General features: G+C 35.8%; 1 protein-coding gene across 1 annotated transcript in view; it reads right to left on the bottom strand.

The window, feature by feature from the left end:
• MGAT4C (MGAT4 family member C) overlaps window positions 1-25,925 on the bottom strand; it is a 401,472-nt gene that overhangs the window by 307,309 nt on the left and 68,238 nt on the right. The window contains exon 2 of the mRNA XM_041738643.1: window positions 18,802-18,862. The gene's annotated coding sequence lies outside the window, so the exon portion shown is untranslated. The remainder of the gene's footprint in view (window positions 1-18,801; window positions 18,863-25,925) is intronic.

Here is a 25,925-nt window from a genome sequence, read left to right as displayed (position 1 = left end):
AAACTTCCATATTCCATAATTTTAATATTTTAGTAAGCCTCACTTACTCTTATTTTCATCCACTGTATTATTTACTGGCACTTCCAATCTGGAAAGTTATGTTTTTCAGTTTTTGAAACTGTATTAAATTTTATTGAGGGCAGCCTGGGTGGCTCAGCGATTTGGCACTGCTTTCAGCCCAGAGTGTGATCCTGGAGACCCAGGATCGAGTCTCATGTTAGGCTCTCTGCATCGAGCCTGCTTCTCCCTCTGCCTGTGTCTCTGCCTCTCTCTCTCCTCTCTGTGTTTCTCATGAGTAAATAAATAAAATCTTTAAAAATATATTTTATGGATGATTTCCCACCCATTTTATTTCTCTTGTTTTTGAAATTCCATACTTTAGGTGTTGGGACCCCTAGATGAATACACTATTTTGCTTATTTTTCTTTCCTATTTTTCATCTATTTGTCTTTTTGCTTTACTTCCCGGGGATTTTTAAAAAATTTACCTTCCAACACTAGTTGCGGCTCCATGCTGAGTAATATCGGAACTGAGGCAAAGGGAAAAATAGTAATACTGATCTTGTCTTTATTTATTTTTTATTTTTTTATTTATTTATGATAGTCACAGAGAGAGAGAGAGAGAGAGAGAGACATAGGCAGAGGGAGAAGCAGGCTCCATGCACAGGAGCCCTACAGGGGATGCGATCCCGGGTCTCCAGGATCGCGCCCTGGGCCAGAGGCAGGCGCTAAACCGCTGCGCCACCCAGGGATCCGATGTCTTTATTTTTAAAAATATATTTTGGGATGCCTGGATGGCTCAGTGGTTGAGCATCTGCCTTTGGCTCAGGGTGTGATCCCGGAGTCTCACATCGGGCTCCCCACAGGAAGCCTGTTTCTCCCTCTGCCGATGTCTCTGCTTCTCTGTGTCTCTCATGAATAAATAAATGAAATCTTAAAATATATATGTATATATATATATATCTATATATATACATATATATAGTTCATTTTATGTTTATGTGTTAATTTTTATTTTTAAAGATATTTTATTAAAGATAGGGTTTTTTTAAATTACTGAGATGATTGGAGTACCCTTAAATTTTGCACTAAAGTGAGTATCTCATATGATTCACCTTCATCTCAGCCCTGCTTAATGTTTCCTGATGTGGGGCACTTTGTGTGGCTCGGTCAGTTAACTGTCTAACTCTTGAGGCTCCTGTCTTCAGCTCAGGGTCATAAAGTCAAGTCCCCCATTGGGATCCATGCTGAGTGTGGAGCCTACATAAAAAGAAAAAAAAAATGTTCCCTGATGTGTATCCTTTCTTAAAGCTAAGTAAAACTGGTGTCAGTGGAAGTCTCTTGTTTTTCCTAAATTTTGTTGTTTATCCAAACCGAGAATACTACAGCTAATGTAGTAGAATTGAAATTACTGAAGTCAAACTTTTAAAAATATGGAAACAATAATTGGAGGAAATGGAGATAATAAAGAAAATAAGATACGAAAATAAACAAAAATTCTGACTTAATATGCCTAAAGATATATGAAAATATTGCCACCAAGAATTGGATACTATTTTCAAAACGTGAAATATCCAGAGTACAGTTCTCTATTTTCAACCAATCTCTATTATTTATTTATTTTTTTTTTGCCTCTACCTTACCCCATTATTTATCCACCAAACCAGAGGTATCTTGTGCTGCAAATAACTAAGACTTCCGGGAATTGTGCAGTGCAATGTCAATTATATCATTTCTTGTCTTTTCCCACTGACAACTTAGGTTACTTTTCTCACATGTTTGTTATTTACTGCTAGTCCAGAGACTTAGCTTGCAAAATGTTGTTGCATTGTTCTCAACACTCAATCTCCCCTAACTTGAAAGTTTGTGTCATATAATGAAAAATAACACTTTAGTTTCATTTTAGTGGAGTGCATGGAGCGAAACCATAGAAGAGGTCAGTCTACCACCTTTACCTGAAATTTAGCTTTTTAAATGTTTATTGTGTTTATACGACACTAACTTTTATCAGCACAAAAAAGAACATAAGTCAAAATTTCTACAATGAGATTGAGATGTGCAAAATATATTTGTTTTAGCAGAGAATTTTAAGTATCTTCTATGTACCAATACTATACACTCTTTATTAAACATACAATATTTCAGAGGAGGTGCAAGAGTAGGGTCCCCAAATCACCTGTCCCCAACAAGTTACCTAGATAACCTTCAAGTCATCCTGAAAATCTACGAATTCGGCCTGAGATTTAAAGAGAGACCAGCTGGAATGCTACAGTGAGAAGAGTTTGCGCTTCTATCAGGTAGGAAGACAGGGAAAAAGAAATAAAGAAACAAAAGGCCTCCAAGGGGGAGGGGCCCCCGAGGAGCCGGGCTGAGGACGGGGCGAGTGTCCCCAGGACAGGAGAGCCCCATCCCGGAGAAGCAGGAGCTGCACCAACCTTCCCGGGCGGAAAGGCCTCACAGGGAGTTAGAGCAGGACCCAGGAGGGCGGGGATGCCCTCGGGCTCCCTGGGACACTAACAGGCACCTGCGCCCCAGGAGATGCGCTGAGCTTCCTAAGGGCTGCAGCGCGCACGGCGGGACCCGGAGCAGCTCGGAGGGGCTCGGGCGGAGGAAGAGGCTCCGTGTGCAGGGGGTGGCGCGGCTCCGGGAGCAGCTCGAGGGGCTCGGGTGGCGGCTCCGTGGAGGGGGCTGCGCGGCCGGGATCGAGAATCTAACAGCGCAGGCGCCGGAGCACAGGGCGCCGGGACACAGCCCAAGATCCCGCCTCCCGGGGGACAGGCAGAGGCCGGGAGGGCCCAGAACAGCAAGGACGCTCCTGCCCCGAGCTGAGCAGATCAGCGGCCCGACCCGGAGCCTCCAGGCCCTGCAGTCGGAGAGCCCCGGAGTTACTGCGGGGGCTGACTCCAGGGCTGCAGAGCTGGCCCCGCCACTGGGGTTGTTCCTCCTGGGGCCTCACGGGGTAAACACCCCCCACTGAGCCCTGCACCAGGCAGGGGGGGAGCAGCTCCCCCAAGTGCTAACACCTGAAAATCAGCACAACAGGCCCCTCCCCCAGAAGACCACCTAGACGGACAAGTTCCAGGGGAGGTCAAGGGACTTAAAGTATAAAGAATCAGAAGATACTCCCCCGTGTTTTTGTTTTTTTTTTTTTTTTTTGGTTTGTTTTGTGTTTTTTTTTTTCTTTCTTTCTTTTTGCTTTCTGATTACTTCCTCCACCCCCTCTTTTTTTTCACCTTTCTTTTTCTTTCTCTTTTTCTTCTCTTTTTTCCCTTTTTTTCTTCTTTCTCTTTTTTCTTTTTCTATATTGTTTCCTTCTCTCTCTCTCTTTTTCTCCTTTTCCCAATACAACTTGTTTTTGGCCACTCTGTACTGAGGAAAATGACTAGAAGGAAAACCTCACCTCTAAAGAAAGAATCAGAAACAGTCCTCTCTCCCACAGAGTTACAAAATCTGGATTAAAATTCAATGTCAGAAAGCCAATTCAGAAGCACTATTATACAGCTACTGGGGGCTCTAGAAAAAAGCATAAAGGACTCAAGAAACCTCATGACTGCAGAATTTAGACCCAATCAGGCAGAAATTAAAAATCAATTAAATGAGATGCAATCCAAGCTAGAAGTCCTAACAACGAGGGCTAACAAGGTGGAAGAACGAGTGTGTGACATAGAAGACAAGTTGATGGCAAAGAGGGAAACTGAGGAAAAAAGAGACAGACAATTAAGAGATCATGAAGACAGATTAAGGGAAATAAACGACAGCCTGAGGAAGAAAAACCTATGTTTAATTGGGGTTCCTGAGGGCGCCGAAAGGGCCAGAGGGCCAGAATATGTATTTGAACAAATCCTAGCTGAAAACTTTCCTAATCTGGGAAGGGAAACAGGCATTCAGATCCAGGAAATAGAGAGATCCCCCCCTAAAATCAATTCAACACCGTTCAACACCTCAACATTTCATAGTGAAGCTAGCAAATTCCAAAGATAAGGAGAATATCCTTAAAGCAGCAAGAGAAAAAAAAGTCCCTGACTTTTATGGGGAGGAATATTAGGGTAACAGCAGACCTCTCCACAGAGACATGGCAGGACAGAAAGGGCTGGCAGGATATATTCAGGGTCCTAAATGAGAAGAACATGCAACCAAGAATACTTTATCTAGCAAGGCTCTCATTCAAAAGGGAAGGAGAGATAAAGAGCTTCCAAGACAGGCAGGAACTGAAAGAATATGTGACCTCCAAACGAGCTCTGCAAGAAATATTAAGGGGGACTCTTAAAATTCCCCTTTAAGAAGAAGTTCAGTGGAACAATCCACAAAAACAAGGACTGAATAGATATCATGATGACACTAAACTCATATCTGTCAATAGTAACTCTGAACGTGAATGGGCTTAGACCCCATCAAAAGGCGCAGGGTTTCAGACTGGATAAAAAAGCAGGACCATCTATTTGCTGTCTACAAGAGACTCATTTTAGACAGAAGGACACCTACAACCTGAAAATAGAAGGTTGGAGAACCATTTACCATTCAAATGGTCCTCAAAAGAAAGCAGGGGTAGGCATCCTCATATCAGATAAATTAAAATTTACCCCGAAGACTATAGTGAGAGATGAAGAGGGACCCTATCTCATACTCAAAGGATCTATCCAACAAGAGGACTTAACAATCCTCAATATATATGCCCCGAATGTGGGAGCTGCCAAATATTTAAACCAATTAATAACCAAAGTGAAGAAATACTTAGATAATAATACACTTATACTTGGTGACTTCAATCTAGCTCTTTCTATACTAGACAGGTCTTCTAAGCACAACATATCCAAAGAAACGAGAGCTTTAAATGATACACTGGACCAGATGGATTTCACAGATATCTACAGAACTTTACATCCAAACTCAACTGAATACACATTCTTCTCAAGTGCACATGGAACTTTCTCCAGAATAGACCACATACTGGGTCACAAATCGGGTCTGAACCGATACCAAAAGATTGGGATAGTCCCCTGTATATTCTCCGACCATAATGCCTTGAAATTAGAACTAAACCACAACAAGAAGTTTGGAAGGACCACAAACACGTGGAGGTTAAGGACCATCCTCCTAAAAAATGAAAAGGTCAACCAGGAAATTAAGGAAGAATTAAAAAGATTCATGGAAACTAATGAGAATGAAGATACAACCGTTCAAAATCTTTGGGATGCAGCAAAAGCAGTCCGTAGGGGGAAATACATCGCCATACAAGCATCCATTCAAAAACTGGAAAGAACTCAAATTCAAAAGCTCACCTTACACATAAAGGAGCTAGAGAAAAAGCAGCAAATGGACCCCATGCCCAGCAGAAGAAGAGAGTTAATTAAAATTCGAGGAGAACTAAATGAAATCGAGACCAGAAGAACTGTGGAACAGATCAACAGAACCAGGAGTTGGTTCTTTGAAAGAATTAATAAGATAGATAAGCCATTAGCCAACATTATTAAAAAGAAGAAAGAAAAGACTCAATAAAATCATGAATGAGAAAGGAGAGATCACTACCAACACCAAGGAAATACAAACGATTTTAAAAACATATTATGAACAGCTCTATGCCAATAAATTAGGCAATCTAGAAGAAATGGACGCATTCCTGGAAAGCCACAAACTACCAAAACTGGAGCAGGAAGAAATAGAAAAGCTGAACAGGCCAATAACCAGGGAGGAAATTGAAGCAGTCATCAAAAACCTCCCAAGACACAAGAGTCCAGGGCCAGATGGCTTCCCAGGGGAATTCTATCAAACGTTTAAAGAAGAAATCATACCTATTCTACTAAAGCTGTTTGGAAAGATAGAAAGAGATGGAGTACTTCCAAATTCGTTCTATGAGGCCAGCATCACCTTAATTCCGAAACCAGACAAAGACCCCACCAAAAAGGAGAATTACAGACCAATATCCCTGATGAACATGGATGCAAAAATTCTCAACAAGATACTAGCCAATAGGATCCAACAACACATTAAGAAAATTATTCACCATGACCAAGTAGGATTTATCCCTGGGACACAAGGCTGGTTCAACACTCGTAAAACCATCAATGTGATTCATCATATCAGCAAGAAAAAAACCAAGAACCATATGATACTCTCATTAGATGCAGAGAAAGCATTTGACAAAATACAGCATTCATTCCTGATCAAAACCCTGCAGAGTGTTGGGATAGAGGGAACTTTCCTCGACATCTTAAAAGCCATCTATGAAAAGCCCACAGCAAATATCATTCTCAATGGGGAAGCACTGGGAGCCTTTCCCCTAAGATCAGGAACAAGACAGGGATGTCCACTCTCACCACTGCTATTCAACATAGAACTGGAAGTCCTCGCCTCAGCAATCAGACAACAAAAAGACATTAAAGGCATTCAAATTGGCAAAGAAGAAGTCAAACTCTCCCTCTTCGCCGATGACATGCTACTCTACATAGAAAACACAATAGCCTCCACCCCAAGATTACTAGAATTAATACAGAAATTTGGCTGCGTGGCAGGATACAAAATCAATGCCCAGAAGTCAGTGGCATTTCTATACACTAACAATGAGACTGAAGAAAGAGAAATTAAGGAGTCAATCCCATTTACAATTACACCCAAAAGCATAAGATACCCAGGAATAAACTTAACCAAAGAGGCAAAGGATCTTTACCGTAAAAACTATAGAACACTTCTGAAAGAAATTGAGGAAGACACAAAGAGGTGGAAAAATATTCCACGCTCATGGATTGGCAGAATTAATATTGTGAAAATGTCAATGTTACCCAGGGCAATTTACACGTTTAATGCAATCCCTATCAAAATACCATGGACTTTCTTCAGAGAGTTGGAACAAATTATTTTATGATTTGTATGGAATCAGAAAAGACCCCGAATAGCCAGGGGAATTTTAAAAAAGAAAACCATAGCTGGGGGCATCACAATGCCAGATTTCAGGTTGTACTACAAAGCTGTGGTCATCAAGACAGTGTGGTACTGGCACAAAAACAGACACATAGATCAATGGAACAGAATAGAGAACCCAGAAGTGGACCCTGAACTTTATGGTCAACTAATATTCGATAAAGGAGGAAAGACTATCCTTTGGAAGAAAGACAGTCTCTTCAATAAATGGTGCTGGGAAAATTGGACATCCACATGCAGAAGAATGAAACTGGACCACTCTCTTTCACCATACACAAAGATAAACTCAAAATGGATGAGAGATCTAAATGTGAGACAAGATTCCATCAAAATCCTAGAGGAGAACACAGGCAACACCCTTTTTGAACTTGGCCACAGTAACTTCTTGCAAGATACATCCACAAAGGCAAAAGAAACAAAAGCAAAAATGAACTATTGGGACTTCATCAAGATAAGAAGCTTTTGCACAGCAAAGGATACAGTCAACAAAACTCAAAGACAACCTACAGAATGGGAGAAGATATTTGCAAATGACATATCAGATAAAGGGCTAGTTTCCAAGATCTATAAAGAACTTCTTAAACTCAACACCAAAGAAACAAATAATCCAATCATGAAATGGGCAAAAGACATGAAGAAAAATCTCACAGAGGAAGACATGGACATGGCCAACATGCACATGAGAAAATGCTCTGCATCACTGGCCATCAGGGAAATACAAATCAAAACCACAATGAGATACCCCCTCACACCAGTGAGAATGGGGAAAGTTAACAAGGCAGGAAACAACAAATGTTAGAGAGGATGCGGAGAAAAGGGAACCCTCTTACACTGTTGGTGGGAATGTGAACTGGTGCAGCTACTCTGGAAAACTGTGTGGAGGTTCCTCAAAGAGTCAAAAATAGACCTGCCCTACGACCCAGCAATTGCACTGTTGGGGTTTTACCCCAAAGATTCAGATACAATGAAACTCCGAGACACCTGCACCCCGATGTTTATAGCAGCAATGTCCACAATAGCCAAACTGTGGAAGGAGCCTCGGTGTCCATCGAAAGATGAATGGATAAAGAAGATGTGGTTTATGTATACAATGGAATATTACTCAGCCATTAGAAACGACAAATACCCACCATTTGCTTCAACGTGGATGGAACTGGAGGGTATTATGCTGAGTGCAGTAAGTCAATCGGAGAAGGACAAACAGTGTATGTTCTCATTCATTTGGGGAATATAAATAATAGTGAAAGGGAATATAAAGGAAGGGAGAAGAAATGTGTGGGAAATATCAGGAAGGGAGACAAAACATAAAGACTCCTAACTCTGGGAAACAAACTAGGGCTGGCGGAAGGGGAGGAGGGCAGGGGGTGGGGGTGAATGGGTAACGGGCACTGAGGGGGACACTTGAAGGGATGAGCACTGGGTGTTATTCTATATGTTGGTAAATTGAACACCAATAAAAATTAATTTATTAAAAAAACATAAAATATTTCAAAGAAGAAAGACATAATGGGCATTTTCTATAGTCTGAAATATATTATTTTGCAAAAAAAAAAAAAAAAAAACCTCATGGTGCAATAGGAACAACCATAGCTCAGTAGTCCAGGGAAGTCTACCAGAAAGGATAACTTCTAAGTTCAGTCATTAAAAAATTAGACTAAGTACTAAAAGAATGACAGGAAACAGGAACATCTCTAGCTAAATGCTAAGTATAATAGTAATGCATGTAACATTCTAGAAAGATAGGAGAACACAGCATGAGGGAAGCCTCATAATTCATTCAGCACATTTATAGCAAGATCTGAAGGCAATAAAGAAAGATAATTGTCAAGGTACTTCTTCAAAAGGATAAGTCACCGATTCTTAACATTATTGAATTAGCAGTGTATTTTTCTGAATTAGAACACTACATATTGACAATAGAAGTATAAATGAGATTTAAATGGACAAATTTACTACTTGACCTGCTAAACACTGTTTGATTTTCAGTTTTATTTAGAAGAGAATAATATTTAATAATATAGGTAGTCTAGATTAAAGAAACTTCCACAATTCACGAAGGAAACATGACAACCAAATGTCAAAGGAAATTCCATTTACTTCCTGTGTAAATGATCTTAAGATACACTACAGAGTTAGGAAAAAAACCCTGAGAACATGAGTTGATTCTGGACATTTTACTAAGGTACTAAGCATAGAGTCTTGGCAAAGCATCTTTAACAAACTGCTATGACCTTTTATTCCAGTGAGCATCTCTCAGTATTTTAAATTTATCATCATGAACAATACAGTCAACAAAAGGAATTAGCAGCAAATAGAATTTTAAAAGAATGTCTTGGTGTTCAAGAAGTTGAAAATCATATTTATACTCAGGTACTAAAGGCTTTGTCTCTGTTACTTATTGTTAGGGAAAATAAATGACTAAAAGCATCTATATCCAAAGGGCTTAACTATATCTTAATTGTCACATTCCTAATGCACTGCTAAAGAGGGCATTTCAACTCATTTGTTTTCTGCCAAGAAACTGTCCCTGATATTTTTTTGTCTATGCATTCATGATTAATTAACATTTTACTAATCCCTTTAAAGCAAGAAATATAATGGGCATTTTAACATGTACTTTAAAAATTATTAAAAGGCATGGGAGTCATCCTCTAATGTACTCACAATAAGTATAATCCCATTGGGAGTACACATGCAAGAATAGAAACGTTGGCTAAATGGTTGTTTTTCCTTCTCTATATATGACTATAAAAGTAAGACTACTCTCCCCAAAGAATATTTTGGCATTTATTTTAGCATGAATGGTATTTACTCTGCTATTCTCCTCTCACCTTTCCATTATACAGGTAAACACACTCATTTACTCTTGAGAATATTTTATTCATGGGCAGTGACATTGAAATTGGAACCACACTCTTTTGTCCTTTCCTAAGCTTGAAGGAAAATAAAGATATATTTTTCTTTATGAATTATGATCATTTTTGTAGCTGAGAAAAATGATGGATAAAGATTAAGGCATTTGGTTAAGAATAATACAACATTGATTTTTTTCATGTTCCTATCATCATTAAAATTTTGATACCTTTATTTCTTTCTTTAAGTTTTGGATATCCCCACAAGGACCTTATTCATGAGTATCAGTAACTTATAGAACAAAGAACATTGGTATTCTAGACCTTAGCAACATTTGTGATTTGGGACTAGTTTTCAGCTTCTCACAGTATTAATTTTTCCATGTGTAAAGTGGAACATTGACCACTAATGTCCCTATTAACTTCCAATTACCATACTGGGGTTTTAATTATTTACCCAGGTCTTAAGGTCTCTCATTTAAATATTATATGCAAATCACGATTTAATTTTCATTTTGTAAGTTTTCAAATGTCTTTTCACATAAAATAAATGTGTGAACAGCATTTTTTATTCAGTTATTATGGCTGAGTATTAAAATTTTTCAATCACACACTGGGAAACATTTTAATAAATATACTAATTTATATTTAACATTTATTGTAATACTTATTATTTCAGTTAATGCCATGATTATTTAGTATTTACTTAATATGATAAAAAATTGTAGCCAAACAAAATAGATACCAAGACAAAGAGTATTACCAGATATCAAGAATATTATTTCACAGTGATAAAAGGAGTCAGTCCATCAGGAAGATATAACAAACCTAGTTATATACATACTTAAGAGCAAGGTTTAGAAATACATGAGACAAAATTACAGAATTGAAGAAATAAATCTCAAATCCACACTTGTATGGAGAGTTTACCACTGCTTTGGTAATTGAGAGCAAGAAGACCAAAAAAAAAAAAAAAAAAAAAAAGCCAATGAACTAAATTATCAGCTCATTTAAACTAATTGACACCTATAAAGTGCTACTCCCCAAATTGAAAGATACAATATTTTTAGAGGAGGCTGCAGGATAACTCCCAGTAAATTTCCAATAATTAAATAATGTACACAGTATACTGTTTTGACACAAAGCTATTTACTAAAAATTGATTTTAAAAGATGGATAGAAAATTTCCAAATAAGAAATTAAGTATTAAATATGTAAAAATCTATGGATCAAAGAAAGAATCAAAAAGTAACTTAGATACTATTTCAGATTTTGTGATAAAGAAAGCAGATCATGCCAAAACCTGTGGAACACAGTTTAAGGGGTACATAGAAAAAAAACGGATAATTTTAAATTTTTCTACTAGTAAAGACACAAAGTATAAAAAAAGACCTAATTTTCTATGTTCAGAAGTTAGAAAATAAGAATCAGTTTAAAAATAAAAAAGAGTAGAAGAAAAAAAAATTAGTGATAGGAGCAGATAGTAATACATTTGAAAATGAAAAATATTTTAAAAATCAACAAAGTCAAAACTGCTTTCTTTGACAAGACTGATAAAATTGATATATCCTTACCCAGTTTCATAACAAGAGGGTAAATTCAAAATACCATTATCAGAAATGAAGTGAACAATATTACAAATCCAACCCAAAGTAAAGATTCATAATAGTACTTTCTGAATAGTTTTATGTAAATAGATGCACTAATTAAGAAAACAATAGACAAATTTTCTAAAGGACAGAAACTGCCATAACTGACATAGGGTAAGAAAGAAAATATGAACATCCCTTTATCCATTAAGAAAATTATATTTACAATTCAAAACTTTTCCACAAAGAAAATCCCAGGAGCTATTCAATTATTTGAAGAAGAAATAATATACAAACTTAGAAAATAGAAGGGAAAAGCACTTTCAAACTCATGTCTTTATACCAAATTTGATAAAGACCTGAAAAGAAATAAAAATACAGTACAATATTTCTCACAAACATAAATATAAAATCTTTAATGTAATATTAGCAAAGTAAATCATGCTATATATATGAAAGATGCTATATGATGACCAACAGGAGTATATTCCAGCAATGCAAGTTTGGTTTGGAATTCAGAAATTAATGCAATTTGATATGTAAAAAGTGTAGAGAAGACAAGTAATAAGATCATCTCAAAAGATACAGAAAAAATATAAAATCTAGCACTCATTTGCAATAACAACTCTTAAAAATCTAGGAATAAAGTAGAACCTTCTTAATCCCATTAAGAGTATACATGAAAACTAGAATACTTGCAGAGAAACACTGAATGTGTGTCTCTTAACATAGACAATATGATAACAGAATCAGTTCTCACCATGTTTTATTTTATTTTTTTTTCTAATTTTTATTTATTTATGATAGTCACAGAGAGAGAGAGAGAGAGGCAGAGACACAGGCAGAGGGAGAAGCAGGCTCCATGCACCGGGAGCCCGAGGTGGGACTCGATCCCGGGTCTCCAGGATTGCGCCCTGGGCCAAAAGCAGGCGCCAAACCGCTGCGCCACCCAGGGATCCCTTCTCACCATGTTTTAAAAAAGATTTATTTATTTTAAAGAGAGCACCTGCACTAGCAGGGGATGGGGCAGAGGGAGAGGGAAAGACTCCTCAATCAGACTCCCCACCAAGCATGGAACCCAATGTGGGGCTTGATCCCAGGATCCTGAGACCATGACCTGAGCTGAAATCAAGAGTTAGACAATTAACCAACTGAGTCACCCAGGACCATTAGTTCTCACCATTTCTATTCAACATTGTAATGGAAGCTCTAGTTAATGAAATTGGACAAGAAGAATGAAAATGCAAGTGTTGGCATAACAATTTTAATCAGATTATATTTTATATATTATATATTATATATATTTTATATATATAAAAGCCTATGGAATGTATAAAAAATACATGGAGTAATAAATGAATTTAGCAAGTCCATAGGATAGAAGGTCAGCAAAAAATTTATTGTATTTCTATATACCGGAGTAGAAAATGAAAAATTAAAGTGTTACGATTAATAACAGCATCAATAAACATTAAATAGGAATAAATCCAACAAAATATGTGTGATTTCTATTACGGAAACTACAAATTGCTTCAGACAGTAACAAGGCCTAAATTAAAGGATCTATGTCACCTTCATAAGATGAGAAGACTCAGTATTTTAAGGATGTGAATTCTTCCTGACTTCTTAGCCTTAATATGAGTTCAGTCAAAATATCATAAGAATATTAGCTGATTCTAAGATGAAATGGAAGAGGATCTAGAGGAGTTAAAATGCTCTTGAAAATGAATACATTTGGCTGAGTTACACTAACACATTTCAAAACTCGCTCTTAATCTACAATAATAAACATATGAATAGCATACTTCAAGTATTTAATAATACACAAATAGGTGAATAGAACAATAAAAATTTCACACAAACAGGGGATCCCTGGGTGACTCGGCTGTTTGGCACCTGCCTTTGGCTCAGGGTGTGACCCTGGAGTATCGGGATCGAGTCCCACATGGGACTTCCTGCATGGAGCCTGCTTCTCCCTCTGCCTCTCTCTCTCTCTTTCTCTCTCTCTCTCGGTCTCTCATGAATAAATAAATAAAATCTTTAAAAAAAAATTCACACAAACATTTTCAGTTACCTTTGGAACAAGGTCTGAGCTAAAAATGATTCTTGATCCCTATTTTTTTCAATACACAACATTTAATCTAGCTGGTTTATACAATTAAAAGCTTGAAGCAAAAAGATTCTAGATGAAAATTTAGGAGAATGACTGCACTCTGAAATATGCCAAAATTCTTAAGTAATACATAAAACACCAAACAATAACAGTTTGCATTTACTTTTCCTAGTATAAATGTTTTCAAATAATGATATTCTAAAACTAGAGCTAGGCAACATGGAATCATGGAAAGATCATGACCTTAATAAGGGTGATCTGATTAAATTAGTTCAGTAAGTATTGGGTTAAACACCAACTGTTAGTGTAAGAATTCTTTAGGCTTTAAAAAAATTTTTTTTTAAAGATTTTATTTATTTATTCATGAGACACAGAGAGAGAGAGAGGCAGAGACACAGGCAGAGGGAGAAGCAGGCTCCATGCAGGGAGCCTGATGTGGGACTCAATCCCAGGACTCCAGGATCACTCCCTGAGCCAAAGGCAAGCACTTAACTGCTGAGCCACCCAGGCGTCCCTCTTTGGACTTTCAATAAGCAAATGTGCTTTTTCATTCTTTAAAAAAGATATTTGGTATAATATTTTCCAAATTTCTTTGTTAATTTCAAAGAGACTATCATCAGTTATCAAAAAATGAATGATCACAAAATTTCTATTTACATGTTTCATTGTGTATGGCATAAAGAATATATTTCAGGAAGTTAATAGATTACACTCATCTTGTTCTTTTGTTCATGAAAGTCTAATTAAATATTTGACCTCCTCTTTTTTTTTGCATTTTACGAGTCATCATCCTCATGAGTTTTTCCTCAAGTGTGTCTCTGAGAGATAAGCCCTCTATCACTGATATTTTATTTCAGGCTTCCTGCTTTATTAGTTTATTGAGTATTTGTCAAAGTCATTAGAAGTTTTGTACATATTGATAATGATTCCTCCTCTAATTTATTTTGTAAAGTGAAGCCAGATTAAGTACATACACCTACACATAAGCAAACCATACAAACAAGTGGGAGTGCATGTATGTGCCTGTATGTATTTATCACATACAAGAAGAAAATCCTGTGGTACCTAGTACCAGATTTTTCTGTATGAGCTGTCATTCAAAATAACCACACTTTTATTTTCTATGCTTCTAAAGGAAAAAGAGATTGGACATGTTCAAGGGACAGAGCTAAAGGCCCACAGAATCACTAGTTCCTCAAACTAGTGTTGGATCTTCCACAATCTTGTTCTAATCTACATTCAAATAAAATGTCCATTCATAGCCAAAGATAACATAATACATCTAGCTATAGCTCAGATGATAAGCGATAAGCAACTAATTCCTACTAATACCTTCTTCATGCCTTTCCTTATGCCATTCCTTATGCCAAGTATTCCTTCAACTTTCTTTGAAGCTTGTGTCCACTCCTTTTCATCTTCTATTTTATAGTTGAAGCCCTACTGTATTTTTGAAAGTGGACATCGAATTTCCTTACTATATATTGATTTCATGGTGAGAGTTAACAATTTATTGAGTAAATCTATAGATTTTTTGCACAGTTTCATATATACAGACATAGTCATCTCAATCAATGCTTATAAAATAAATGGGGTTTTTAATAACCAGATATTTTTTATTGTTTTTCTTTAAACTATTTAAAAGACATCCACAGAATGTTTTGTAACTACTCTTAGACAATACTAGTTATGTGTGTCATGGCACTTAATACTTAATAAGTTTGGTAGGTTTTAGTTGCGGAGTGAGGAAGCTATTAAGGTCTGAAACTTGCTGACTTCTCTATTTGTATACAATGAGTATTTGCAATCATTTTTTAAATAAACTGGCGAGTATATAGCATTTGGTACAATGTATTTAAGATATACATTACATTTCTGATCCCATTTCTAGAATGATTTGGTTTTCATTATCTAACCTCGCTGGTTCAACAAATTTTATTAACTATTTGCTATATTTCAGGCACTGTGCTGGGCACTAAATATTGTGCTTAACTGTTGTAAGAGACACAAACAAAACAAGGAAATAATTTTTTCTCTTCTCTTTACATTTATTATTGTATAATAAAATATAAATAAAATGCTTACAATTATGTAAATGCCATGAAGTAAAAAAAAAAAAGAAGTTCATAAGAAGTGATGGCAAGCTTGGATGCTTTAAAAAGACTTTTTAAAAAATGACATTTAATTTAATTTAGCGGAGTCTGAAAGGTGGGTATCTATTCATGTAAAGAACAGAAGAAACTTTGTGATACAGAGAACTGTTTAAAAATACCATTACAACAAAATACTTAAATCCTCTGACTCCAACAAAACCATTTTCTCTGATTTACTCTAAAAAAATATGAATTTAATCTATGTTTTTAAATAGTTTTCCTTTAAAAAGAAAGTAAATATCTCCTAGTGAGATATATAATAGGTTTATGTAAAGACACTGAAAATTCCAAATTTAGACTTTTGTTTCCTCCTCAATAGGAAAAAAATAAATAGAAAGAAGAGAGCAGAAATATGCCTAATTTTATGTACTTTGCATGTAGTAAATTGGTGTTTTTCCCCTAGTTTTATGAACTGCTTTTCTTTTTTCTTTTTTACCAGAGAAATGCTTAACAGAACACGTTGAAATCCTAAAATAATTTTATTAGATATATTTATTTCACACTCTTATTTATTGGGAGGCCTTATAAGGTTTTAAAGTCACAATGTAATTTTGAAGAAACTTCCCCCTGTAAGTAGGATCAACCCTAATCCAGAGGCAGCCCATCCAGGTGCCTTCCTGAAGTTTTAGCAACAAAAAGCATTCTGTTTGTGATAAGAACCATTTCCCCCCACTCCCTGATTGGAATGTCCCTGAATAGGCTCATGTTGACCTGAGAAATCCATAACCTGAATGCTATGAGACTCCCGCGGTTCTTTTGTCTTTAAGCGGGTTTTTTTTTTTTTTTTTCTTTTACCTTTAAAAGATACCTGTAAATGCTAATCGGGGCTCTCTTCCTCCTCGGAGGCGGAGAGCCCGTTTGCGCAAACGTTCAATAAACCCTCTTGCTAATTGCATCTGCCTGTCTGGGGTCTGAGTCTCTGGGGCGTCCACCGGGACACGTTGGCACCCGTGAGCCAGGGTCCAACAATTTGAAGATTGGGAAGTGTAATGAACATCTTATTTAAATACTATAAATTATGCATAGATGATAGAATAAGTTCTTACAGTAATGCCCTACTTATACTTTAATTCATTAATAAGAAAATTCTGATTTGTGTTAAATGTTCCACATTTTCACATGTAGGACAAATATCAAAAACTTGTACCATATAAATGCAGCATAAATTCATCATTTTTATCCAGTTGGAAGAGTTTTCCTTTTGTTACTTCATGAAATGATCATTTGTTTTGGGTCGCAACAGAGAGTTTAAGGAACAATGTTAAATTAAAAAAAAAAAAGAGAGAGAGAGAGAACATATAAGTTTATATAGTTACTTTACCCACCATTAAAACTGCTGTCATGCATGCTAAAAACACTTTGAAAAGATTTCTCTGATTGCTTTCACTTAACTACCTCTTTGCCATATATTGGCTTAATTTACACAAAATGAAGCATTTTTAAAACCTAAGGGAAGATATTAGGTTTTAGTTTTATATACCACATAATGGAAATAATAAAAAAAAGGAGTTTTTGCATTTTCTAAATATCCCACATCCAAAAAGATCTGTACTAAAGTTTCTCAGCACAATTTTAACACGTAAAAATAAGCATCTCTTTCATGTGCTTTTCAAATTTGAACTGGTATCTGTCTCATTTTCCAAGGTAAGCCATTTTCTCACAAAATATATATGGGGTAATAAAGTGAAATTTCCACAGCAGAAAACCATATTGTAAATGGGAAAAATCTTTATTTTCTAAAGCTTTTTCTTTGGCAAGATCTGATTCAAATCAGCTCTGCTTTTTTTTTTCTTTCCAGTAAAATTAATGCACTTAAGTACATATTCCTTAAATAAATAAAGAAGCCATGGAAATGCATTAATCAAGAGCTAGAGCATTATTGGGAAATATATTTAAGCTACTTAATCATCAGAATAAATGACTGTGCTAACAACAGAAGGGTTGATTAATTTTTTGTTACAAACACTTGCATATTAATACACAGTTCAATTTTTGTCATTCCCCTTGCTGTTGAAATGTTCTGAGAGATCATCTAACATATGTTCAAATTACCAGCTTTCTAATAGATAAAAATTCAGTTGCAAGAAGCTATATGAATCAAGCATGCACCGTCCCACAGCATAGGTCTGATGACCCCTGAATGTGACCTGCTCCCAGAGGAAAGCAATTTAATGCTCCATCGCACACAGAACAGTATGTATGAATCACAAAACCTCCAGATAAATTAGTGACAGGTACATCTGAATAGGATTCCTTCTAAGTCGCTTATCTGCAGCCAGGCAAGCTTGTTTCACCCTCACTTTCAAAGATAAAGCCACACGGCATGTGGCCGCAGCAGATTCTCAAAAAGCAAACAGCCCCCATCGTCCATTACTGAGGGAAAAAAAAATCTCCTTATTATTTCAGGTACTGTGTACTGTGACAGCAAATGGGATAAAGTGAAAACTATCTGCAGTGGGAAATTCATCAATCAATACCAGGCCTTATGTCTTCTCTAACTTTCATAAGCTCAGTGCCTCTTGCTCTTTCACTTTTATTTTTGACAGTTCTGATACCCCAGAGTTGCAACCATGGCAAAGTTCAAGAACAAAACAACAGGTTATTAAAGACAACTTATCAGAGGCCAAACAGAGAGAAGAGATGCCAACTGCCAACAATTAGTAAGTAGCTGAAAGACAGGTCTATGACAGAAGGAAGAAAGGCACAACAAGCTTTTACCTTTAGCAAACTATGGATTCCATTTGAAAAAACCCAGAGCAAACTGAGGTGCTAAATATATGCTTGAAGCACTCAGGGATGTTGATCATAGAATAGATGAAAAATAAATTATATTCAAAATAACACAAAAGATATGTATTTGTAAGAGATCTTATTTACATAGCTTAGCAACCACAGATAAATTGGAATAGCAAAACTATATAAACTGTATGCTTTAAACTGAATGTCAATGAATAGCACAAATGTATTACCTTCTTCAAAGTTAAGCATTAACTTCAGAAATTCTTTTAAACCTAACAATAAAACAGGTATCACTTTTCACTTTCTGTACTTCTTATAGTCTACAATTATGCTTAATCAAAACTCTCACTACATATCTTAATATAAGCCATGTCATATTACTGGGTCAGTTATATAGCATAGAATTCAATAGCACAAAAAAAAAAAAAAAAAAACTGTACTCACGGTTCAGGTTCTGTTGGTAGTCCTTCTCAGGCAAAATCAAGTTTGTGCTTTCTGGGTGAATCTGTGTTAAACCAAAATGACAAAAATCTTAGTTTCCCATGGCACTGCCACTTAGAATGCATACAAATAAACTCCCAGTTAGTCAAGGAGAAAAAAATTGCATTAAAGTGTACTGATTTGTAAATTTGGTCTTTTCAAATGTAGATAATGTTTGCCCCTCCTTCTCCCCCCATATCTTTGCAAAATTTCTGCCCAATGAACTCATTACTGTAGAAACTCAACTATGCCTATGGTCAGTGAATGAAATTCAGGTCTAGGATTAACCTTCATAAACATGCACAATGATTGGGCGTCTGAATTTGAGACAGACAAGGATAATGCTGGAAAGGGAAAACAAAAACAAAAAACATAACTTAGAGACTGTACAATATGATAGATTTAGCTAACTTAACTGTTGTCTTATATATGAGGTGAATCATAGTATTCTAAATGTATAGAAATGAAAGCAAATGTATTTTGAAAACATCAATACCATATCCAATGACGCTTTGGAGAATATAAATATAGCTACTGAATTTACCTTCTTTGAAATTACACAGGTTTAATTAAATTGGATGTATGTCTTTACAGCGACAATAATTTAAGCAACATTAAACACGATTTAAAATACGCAAGAACTTCAGTTAGCAGGCAATAAAATTATTATTTCTGCTCTATCTAGCTACCGTGTTTATATTGAGTTATTTATTTACAATGTACTTTAACGCTATCAGTAATTTCTTGGAAGAGTCAGTAAATGGAAACTAAAATGTTCAATTAAAACATTAAACTTTACTTGTGAAGTACCATATTATAATGATGTTAGTTTATTTTTTATGAATTAGAAAAAAACATGGGGAAAAATAGAAAAAACATGGAAAAGTAATTAGAACAATTAAATATCTAAAAAGTCAAATGTCATGTGGGTATTGTTCAACACTTTATTTAAATTATATAAATACAAAGGCATATTATAGTTCTTAATCACTACATGTCAAGAGTGTTTTACTGTATAATGGACTGTTCCATTTTCTGGTTAATTATTCATTAATTCAACAAATAGATCTTGCCCAAAGTGGCCTTATAATTCCTCTCAGCTTGACTAAACTTTAGGAAGGTTTCTTTCCCTTACTCTAGGCCTTTGACCTTTTTCCTTAGAGCATTTACTTTAAATTATAATTGTGAATTATTTTTTCTGCCCCTTTGATATATAAATTTTCTCCCAACCTTTGTCAGTTTTAAAACCCAGATTGTCCAGGACTTTGGAAACCATCCCTTTGAGATGTCATCATTAAGAAAGTAGTGCCTCTATCTCTGAGTCTCCTTGTGAAGGTAGGAGCTTAACTTCAATAAGCACTATTAACAAACACAGGTGGCCTAATCACATTCATCAACCTCACCTCTATCTAACATCTTGCAGTATTTTTTTCCCACTAGTTATCTCAGCTCTTAAAAATCTCCAATTCTGTATTTCATGAGTTAAGTTCAATTCCCCTCCTCCACCTATGTAATAGTCTTGAATAAAGTCTTCCCCGACTGTTTAACACCATCTGGTACAATTTTTCCTTTGCGATCTGAAGTGTCTTTTACATGCCAGCACACTAGTAAATCGGTTGTAAAGAAGAGAGACATTGTACTTGCTTTCATTGTACCTACAATCTAGTGGGAAACTGATATGTGTAAATTGATGTGTAAAATACAATGTGGTCAATACCATGACTGCAGGAAGAAAACAGGGCACCTAACAAAAGTGAACAAATAATGAAAGAATAACAGAATGAGTCTCTTTAAATTTATCACTTCACCAATGGTGAGATATCCAGGTAAGCTGGAACAGGAACAATGTTCTAGGAAGAGGGTCCCACGTATATGAAAGCCCATAGGCAAAATAATGTATATGAAAGCCCATAGGCAAAATAAGCACTCCACGTATGGAAAAGTGAGACCAGAATGGCTAGATTGTTTGGTGTGATGCAGGAGAATGCCAGGAAATTAGTCTGAGATGTAACTGGAGGAATACACAAGAGGCATTCATGCAGTTACATAGTTACTTGTTTTTCTTTTCATCAACACATTAGGGGAGATGATATAAGCTAAGGTTCAACCTCAAGGTCTCTGATATCAGACTATCAGCCTTTGTTTTTTTAATATTATTTTTTTTACTTATTCATGAGAGACAGAGAGAGAGAGGGGCAGAGACACAGGCAGAAGGAGAAGCAGGCTCCATGCAGGGAGACTGACGTGGACTCGATCCTGGGTCTCCAGGATCACACCCTGGGCTGAAGACAGAGACTCCACCACTGAGCCACCCAGACATCCCAGACTATCAGACTTTGAAATCTGACTCTATGTCTCACAAGTTGTATATTAGGCAAATAGTCCAACCTCTTTTTGCTCTCCATTTCATGAGTAGGGTATCAAAAAAACGTGATGCCTTTTTTTCAGGATTAAAAAGGAAATCTCACATAAAATAGCACAAGACTTCATACATGGAAAATGAGTGATTATGATGATGATGATGCTTTGATGATGACAATGACAGAAAGCAATTTATGACAATATCGATCATGAACTGACACAGTATATCAGGTCACAAGGGCCATGGTGAAGAGTTTGAATAAAAGAGAAACTACTGAAGCATTTAAACATAGAGAAATATTATCAAGTGTACGTTTTTGAAACAATTCTATTTACAATTAAAAGAATGTTTTGAAGGTTGCAAAGGGAATGCTGTAATCCAAATCTGTAGAATAGACAGTAATAGCTAAAATTTTGAGTAAATATTTGTAAGGATATTAATTGAAAGTCAATGAATGCAGAGTGATGGTTTTTTTTTTTAATAGAATGGCCTAATAATAGGGTAAATATACCGCTGTTTATTAACTGTTGTCTGGTTATAATTACTAATAGTACAACCCTTCACTCATAAAAGTATCCTGTATTTGGTATTAAGACTACACAGTAGATGTCTTTGTGAGCATCAATTAGTATATTTTACGAGGGGAGTTTTGTTTATCCAAGCAGATCAGTTGAATGGATGCTGTCTCCAATATATAATATTTCAATAATCACAAAAGGAAAAACTACTCTTTATTTTTGTCATATTTACTTGTCTGGCACTGCTTTATGCTACTTATATGTATTACCAATTTAGTCTTACCAATCCTATGGGTGTAATTGTTATTCCTCTCTCATACATGAGGAAATTAGAGCATATAGAAGTAATCTGCCCAATTTGCATGTGGAAGAGCATAGATTCAAACCAGACAGTCTGGGTCCAGCATTTGTGCTCCAAATCCCTATGTGAAAAGTGCTATAATAGAGAAGTTTTTAGAGTATCTGAAGCACAGAGAGGGCTACTGCAAGCTAAGATGACACTAAAGAATCACACAAAGAACACTGGGGCACTAGAAGGAGAAACTTTCAATAAGGTAGAAAGCACAAAGAGGATACAATAAAAGTAGCTTTAAAAAGGAAGGGATATTTCAGGTAGATTTTAAAGAATGAATAGAACATTTGTCTCCTTGAAAACCAAACATAGTCTACTTTAAAGAAAAATCTATAATGGTACATATCTGCCCCCTGCCATTCCCAACTAGATCTGACCATTCCACCTTCTACATACCCTTATACTTCTTAAACTTATTTATAAGATATGTTTATTCATCCAAAATAAATCTGTAATCAGTGACATTCTGATAGATTTCTATTATACTTAAATGAAAATCTAAAATTCAAACTCCCACCACAATCATTTTTCTCTTTCTCACAAGCACCAGGCTTCTGCTATTTCTTTTGCTAGTATAATCTTCACTCAAATCTTACATTACCAGATCTATCTCACAGATTTCTTTTTCTATTTCCTACTCCATTTTATATTATTTTTATTTGAGAGAGATATATGGCACCTGTTTATGGAAAGTATGTATTCTTTGCTAAAGAGATTTCTCTTTGTGTTGGGAGAACTCTACCTGCTGTCTCATTCCTGGCTCAATCCACTATACTCCCCACCTTCTGTGACTATTGACAAAATTATTACTAATCTCAAATTCTGCAAGGGCATATACCATGTTAGTTTTTATATTGTGATATATCCTGAAAGAGATCAGAATATGCCACTCCAACATATGCCACTTTTCAATATGGGTTAGTTGAGCTGAAGGTAATTGAGAATCAACAGATGCAGGAAGAAGCCTTCTCACAGTTTCTCTTACATGATTAAAAGCAGAAACTTTAGAGAAGTGAAGACTGCCAAAAATCTCTTCTCCAGGAAATTTTATGGCCACAAAGGAGATGGAGAGTCAGCACCAAGCAAGGTGAGTCTTCATCAAACCAAACAACAACAATCGCAACAAAACCACTTATTAAAAAGGCCCTTGCCTTTCATTAGTTTCCCCATATTACTTACCTTCCCACAATTTATCCTTCCTAGGAGACCAAGTCCCCTTTACCTTGTCTAGTCCATGATTTATTGCCCTTTGTCACTAATATTATATAAACTTCCAAGTCTAATCACGTCCTGGGTGCTTCACTTCTTTACTGTGGAGCCTCCATGGCATGTAAAACTAAAATAAAGAAACCTATGCCTTTTCCCCTGACAATCTGTCTTTTGTCAGTTTAATTCATGATGATAAGGGAAAAGTTATTTTCTTCTGCTCCTATCCCCAGCACCAACACCAATGCCAGACTCAATAAATATTTGATGAATACATGATGTGTGACTTGGCAGGAAACGTGCACTTGGAGTGACTGGTTCATAGGAGACAGCCAATGAAAACAAGCAGTTGAAATTACCACAGAAAGGTTGTTGCAGAGTGTACTATGCTGTATGTAGTCCTCCCCATCACAGTTATTTCTAGAAGTTAGTTAAGGTCCAAATGTATATACACAAAATAATAATAATAATAAAAGTAAACAAACCAGCAAGAAGTAAATAAATAAATAGGCCCAAATGAGATTGGGATAGGAAGTCTGACAGTTCTGTGGTCATCAAAGACCCAGCCTTCCTGATTTTCCACCTTTAACCAGTGGAAAATCCACCTTCAAAGTGTCTGAGGTATTGTTACTTTAGTGCCAGTCTTTATAGGTTTCAGGAAGCAAAAAATAGGAAGGGAAGAGGGCATAACAAAACGAAAACAAAAACAAAAACAAAATTTGGTCAGCCCCCTAAAAAGAGCTATTCTAGACACTGACCTATAACTTCAGCTTATGTCTTATTGAAAACCTCTTCAGAACTGAAACTGGAATGCCGCTATTTAGATAAATCTATTGTTGTCTTAAACAATATGGTGATCTATTAGTAAGGAAAATGAGAAAAATAACAACAACTTTTCCTTTCTCTTATGGAAACTTTCATTTTTAACTTTTTGAGCATTTTATATCCTAACTGTGTTTTCTTTTTCACTAAACCCTTAGAGAAAAAATCTTGGCAAAATAATTTCTATTACCTATTTTCCTTAAATTTTCTTCTCCAGAATGCTAAACAAAGGAAGCCCAGGACTAAAACTGGATTCATGGTCTGAAATATTAAGACTTGTGAAATACACTATGGGAAACACAGAGGCAAATCTGAGGTGCATCCCACATATACTTGCGAAGATGCAAGGCTGTCTCCTATGCTTTGTCCACATCAAATATATCCTCATCAGCAACCTGATGAGATTTCAACATCTTAACTACTCCCAGGCCTTGACTCTTCTCAACTCTTAAGATGCCTCATTCAGTCAATCCTTGATGTTAAAAACTATCAAAGGTAAGCCATGGCAACGGGAAGGCATTCTTCTTTGGCTTTTGAATGTGTGTTTTTATGTGTCTGTGTGCTTGCATTGTAGTGGATGCTTGTTATTTTGGCTCTTATTTTCACATCAAACAATGAATCTATGCTGTGATGACCTGAATTGGGACCAAGTTCTGCAGCTCTACCGTTTCTTCATTCTGCCTCTTTGCTAAATTTTCCTGTTACTTGTTCTAAGTTGAAAATAGAATTATCTGCCAGAATGAAATGAGAATTACAGATTCTCAAATTTATTCCCCTAACTCTGTCCTCTTAAATATAGTCTGATATTTGAATTTCAAAGACATGCTCTTCGTCTGAATAAATGGAGTAGAAAAGTCAAGAAAATAACCACTTAAGAAAAATATGGGTGCTTTTGATAAACTTGAGAGGAAGATGTTCTGTCCAAAGAATGAGGAGTGAGAACAATTCAAAATGAAATTATGTTTGTGTTCTTACTTTTAAACTAAGTTTAGGAATTCTTCTTTCAAAAAAGAGTATTTTAATTGATTAGGTAAGTCTTTGAGAAACTAAACAGACTACTTTTTATTTCATGACAGTTTTGTTATTCAAAAGAAGAAAAGCTTATGCATGCAATAAAACAAAAACAAAACCCAAAGAATCCTGACTTCTGAAAAATAGCACTTTAAAAGTTTTTGCCAAACATTGTTAAGCGATACAGTTAAATGTAATTATATTCTCTTCCCTACTCTTTCTCTTTGGTAGTTTAGAAGTATCAGACAGATATCAATTGATTGTAACTTATACACATTGAATGGAGACTACAGATGTGTTTAAAAATCCCTAAAACACAAAAGACTAAGTTGAGGAAAATGTCACTTCTTTTAAGTGTTAAATAGCCAATAACACAGTTCTCTTTTTTCTCGGTGTCTGTGTATGGTGATGTTGGGAAGACATCTAAAGGACCAAACATAAGATGTCTCAAGACAAGACTGCTGCCCACTGGATTAATTATGTGACATCTTTAGCCAGCAAATAGCAGCTTGCTTCTATCTAGTTTGGGACAATTATTTATAGGTACATACATTTCTTAAAGTTCATATATGTCCTATAAAAATTCCTAGGGAGAATGCTAATAAAATTATTAAAGAAATATTCTATTATTTGTATATCATAATCTTGGGTGTTCATATTTTTGTTTGAAAATTTTTACACAAAACGTCTAGATAGATGTATCAATATAATTCCCATATAATACAAAAATATGCAATAACACTCATTTTTTATAAAAACACCATACATAAAATTTCTTTTTATCCCCCAGCTTTATTAAGGTATAAGTGACAAATAA

This window comes from Vulpes lagopus, chromosome 23, assembly GCF_018345385.1.
Source record: "Vulpes lagopus strain Blue_001 chromosome 23, ASM1834538v1, whole genome shotgun sequence".
NCBI classification, from domain to species: Eukaryota; Metazoa; Chordata; class Mammalia; order Carnivora; family Canidae; genus Vulpes; species Vulpes lagopus.
This window is presented reverse-complemented; position numbering and strand designations above follow the sequence as displayed.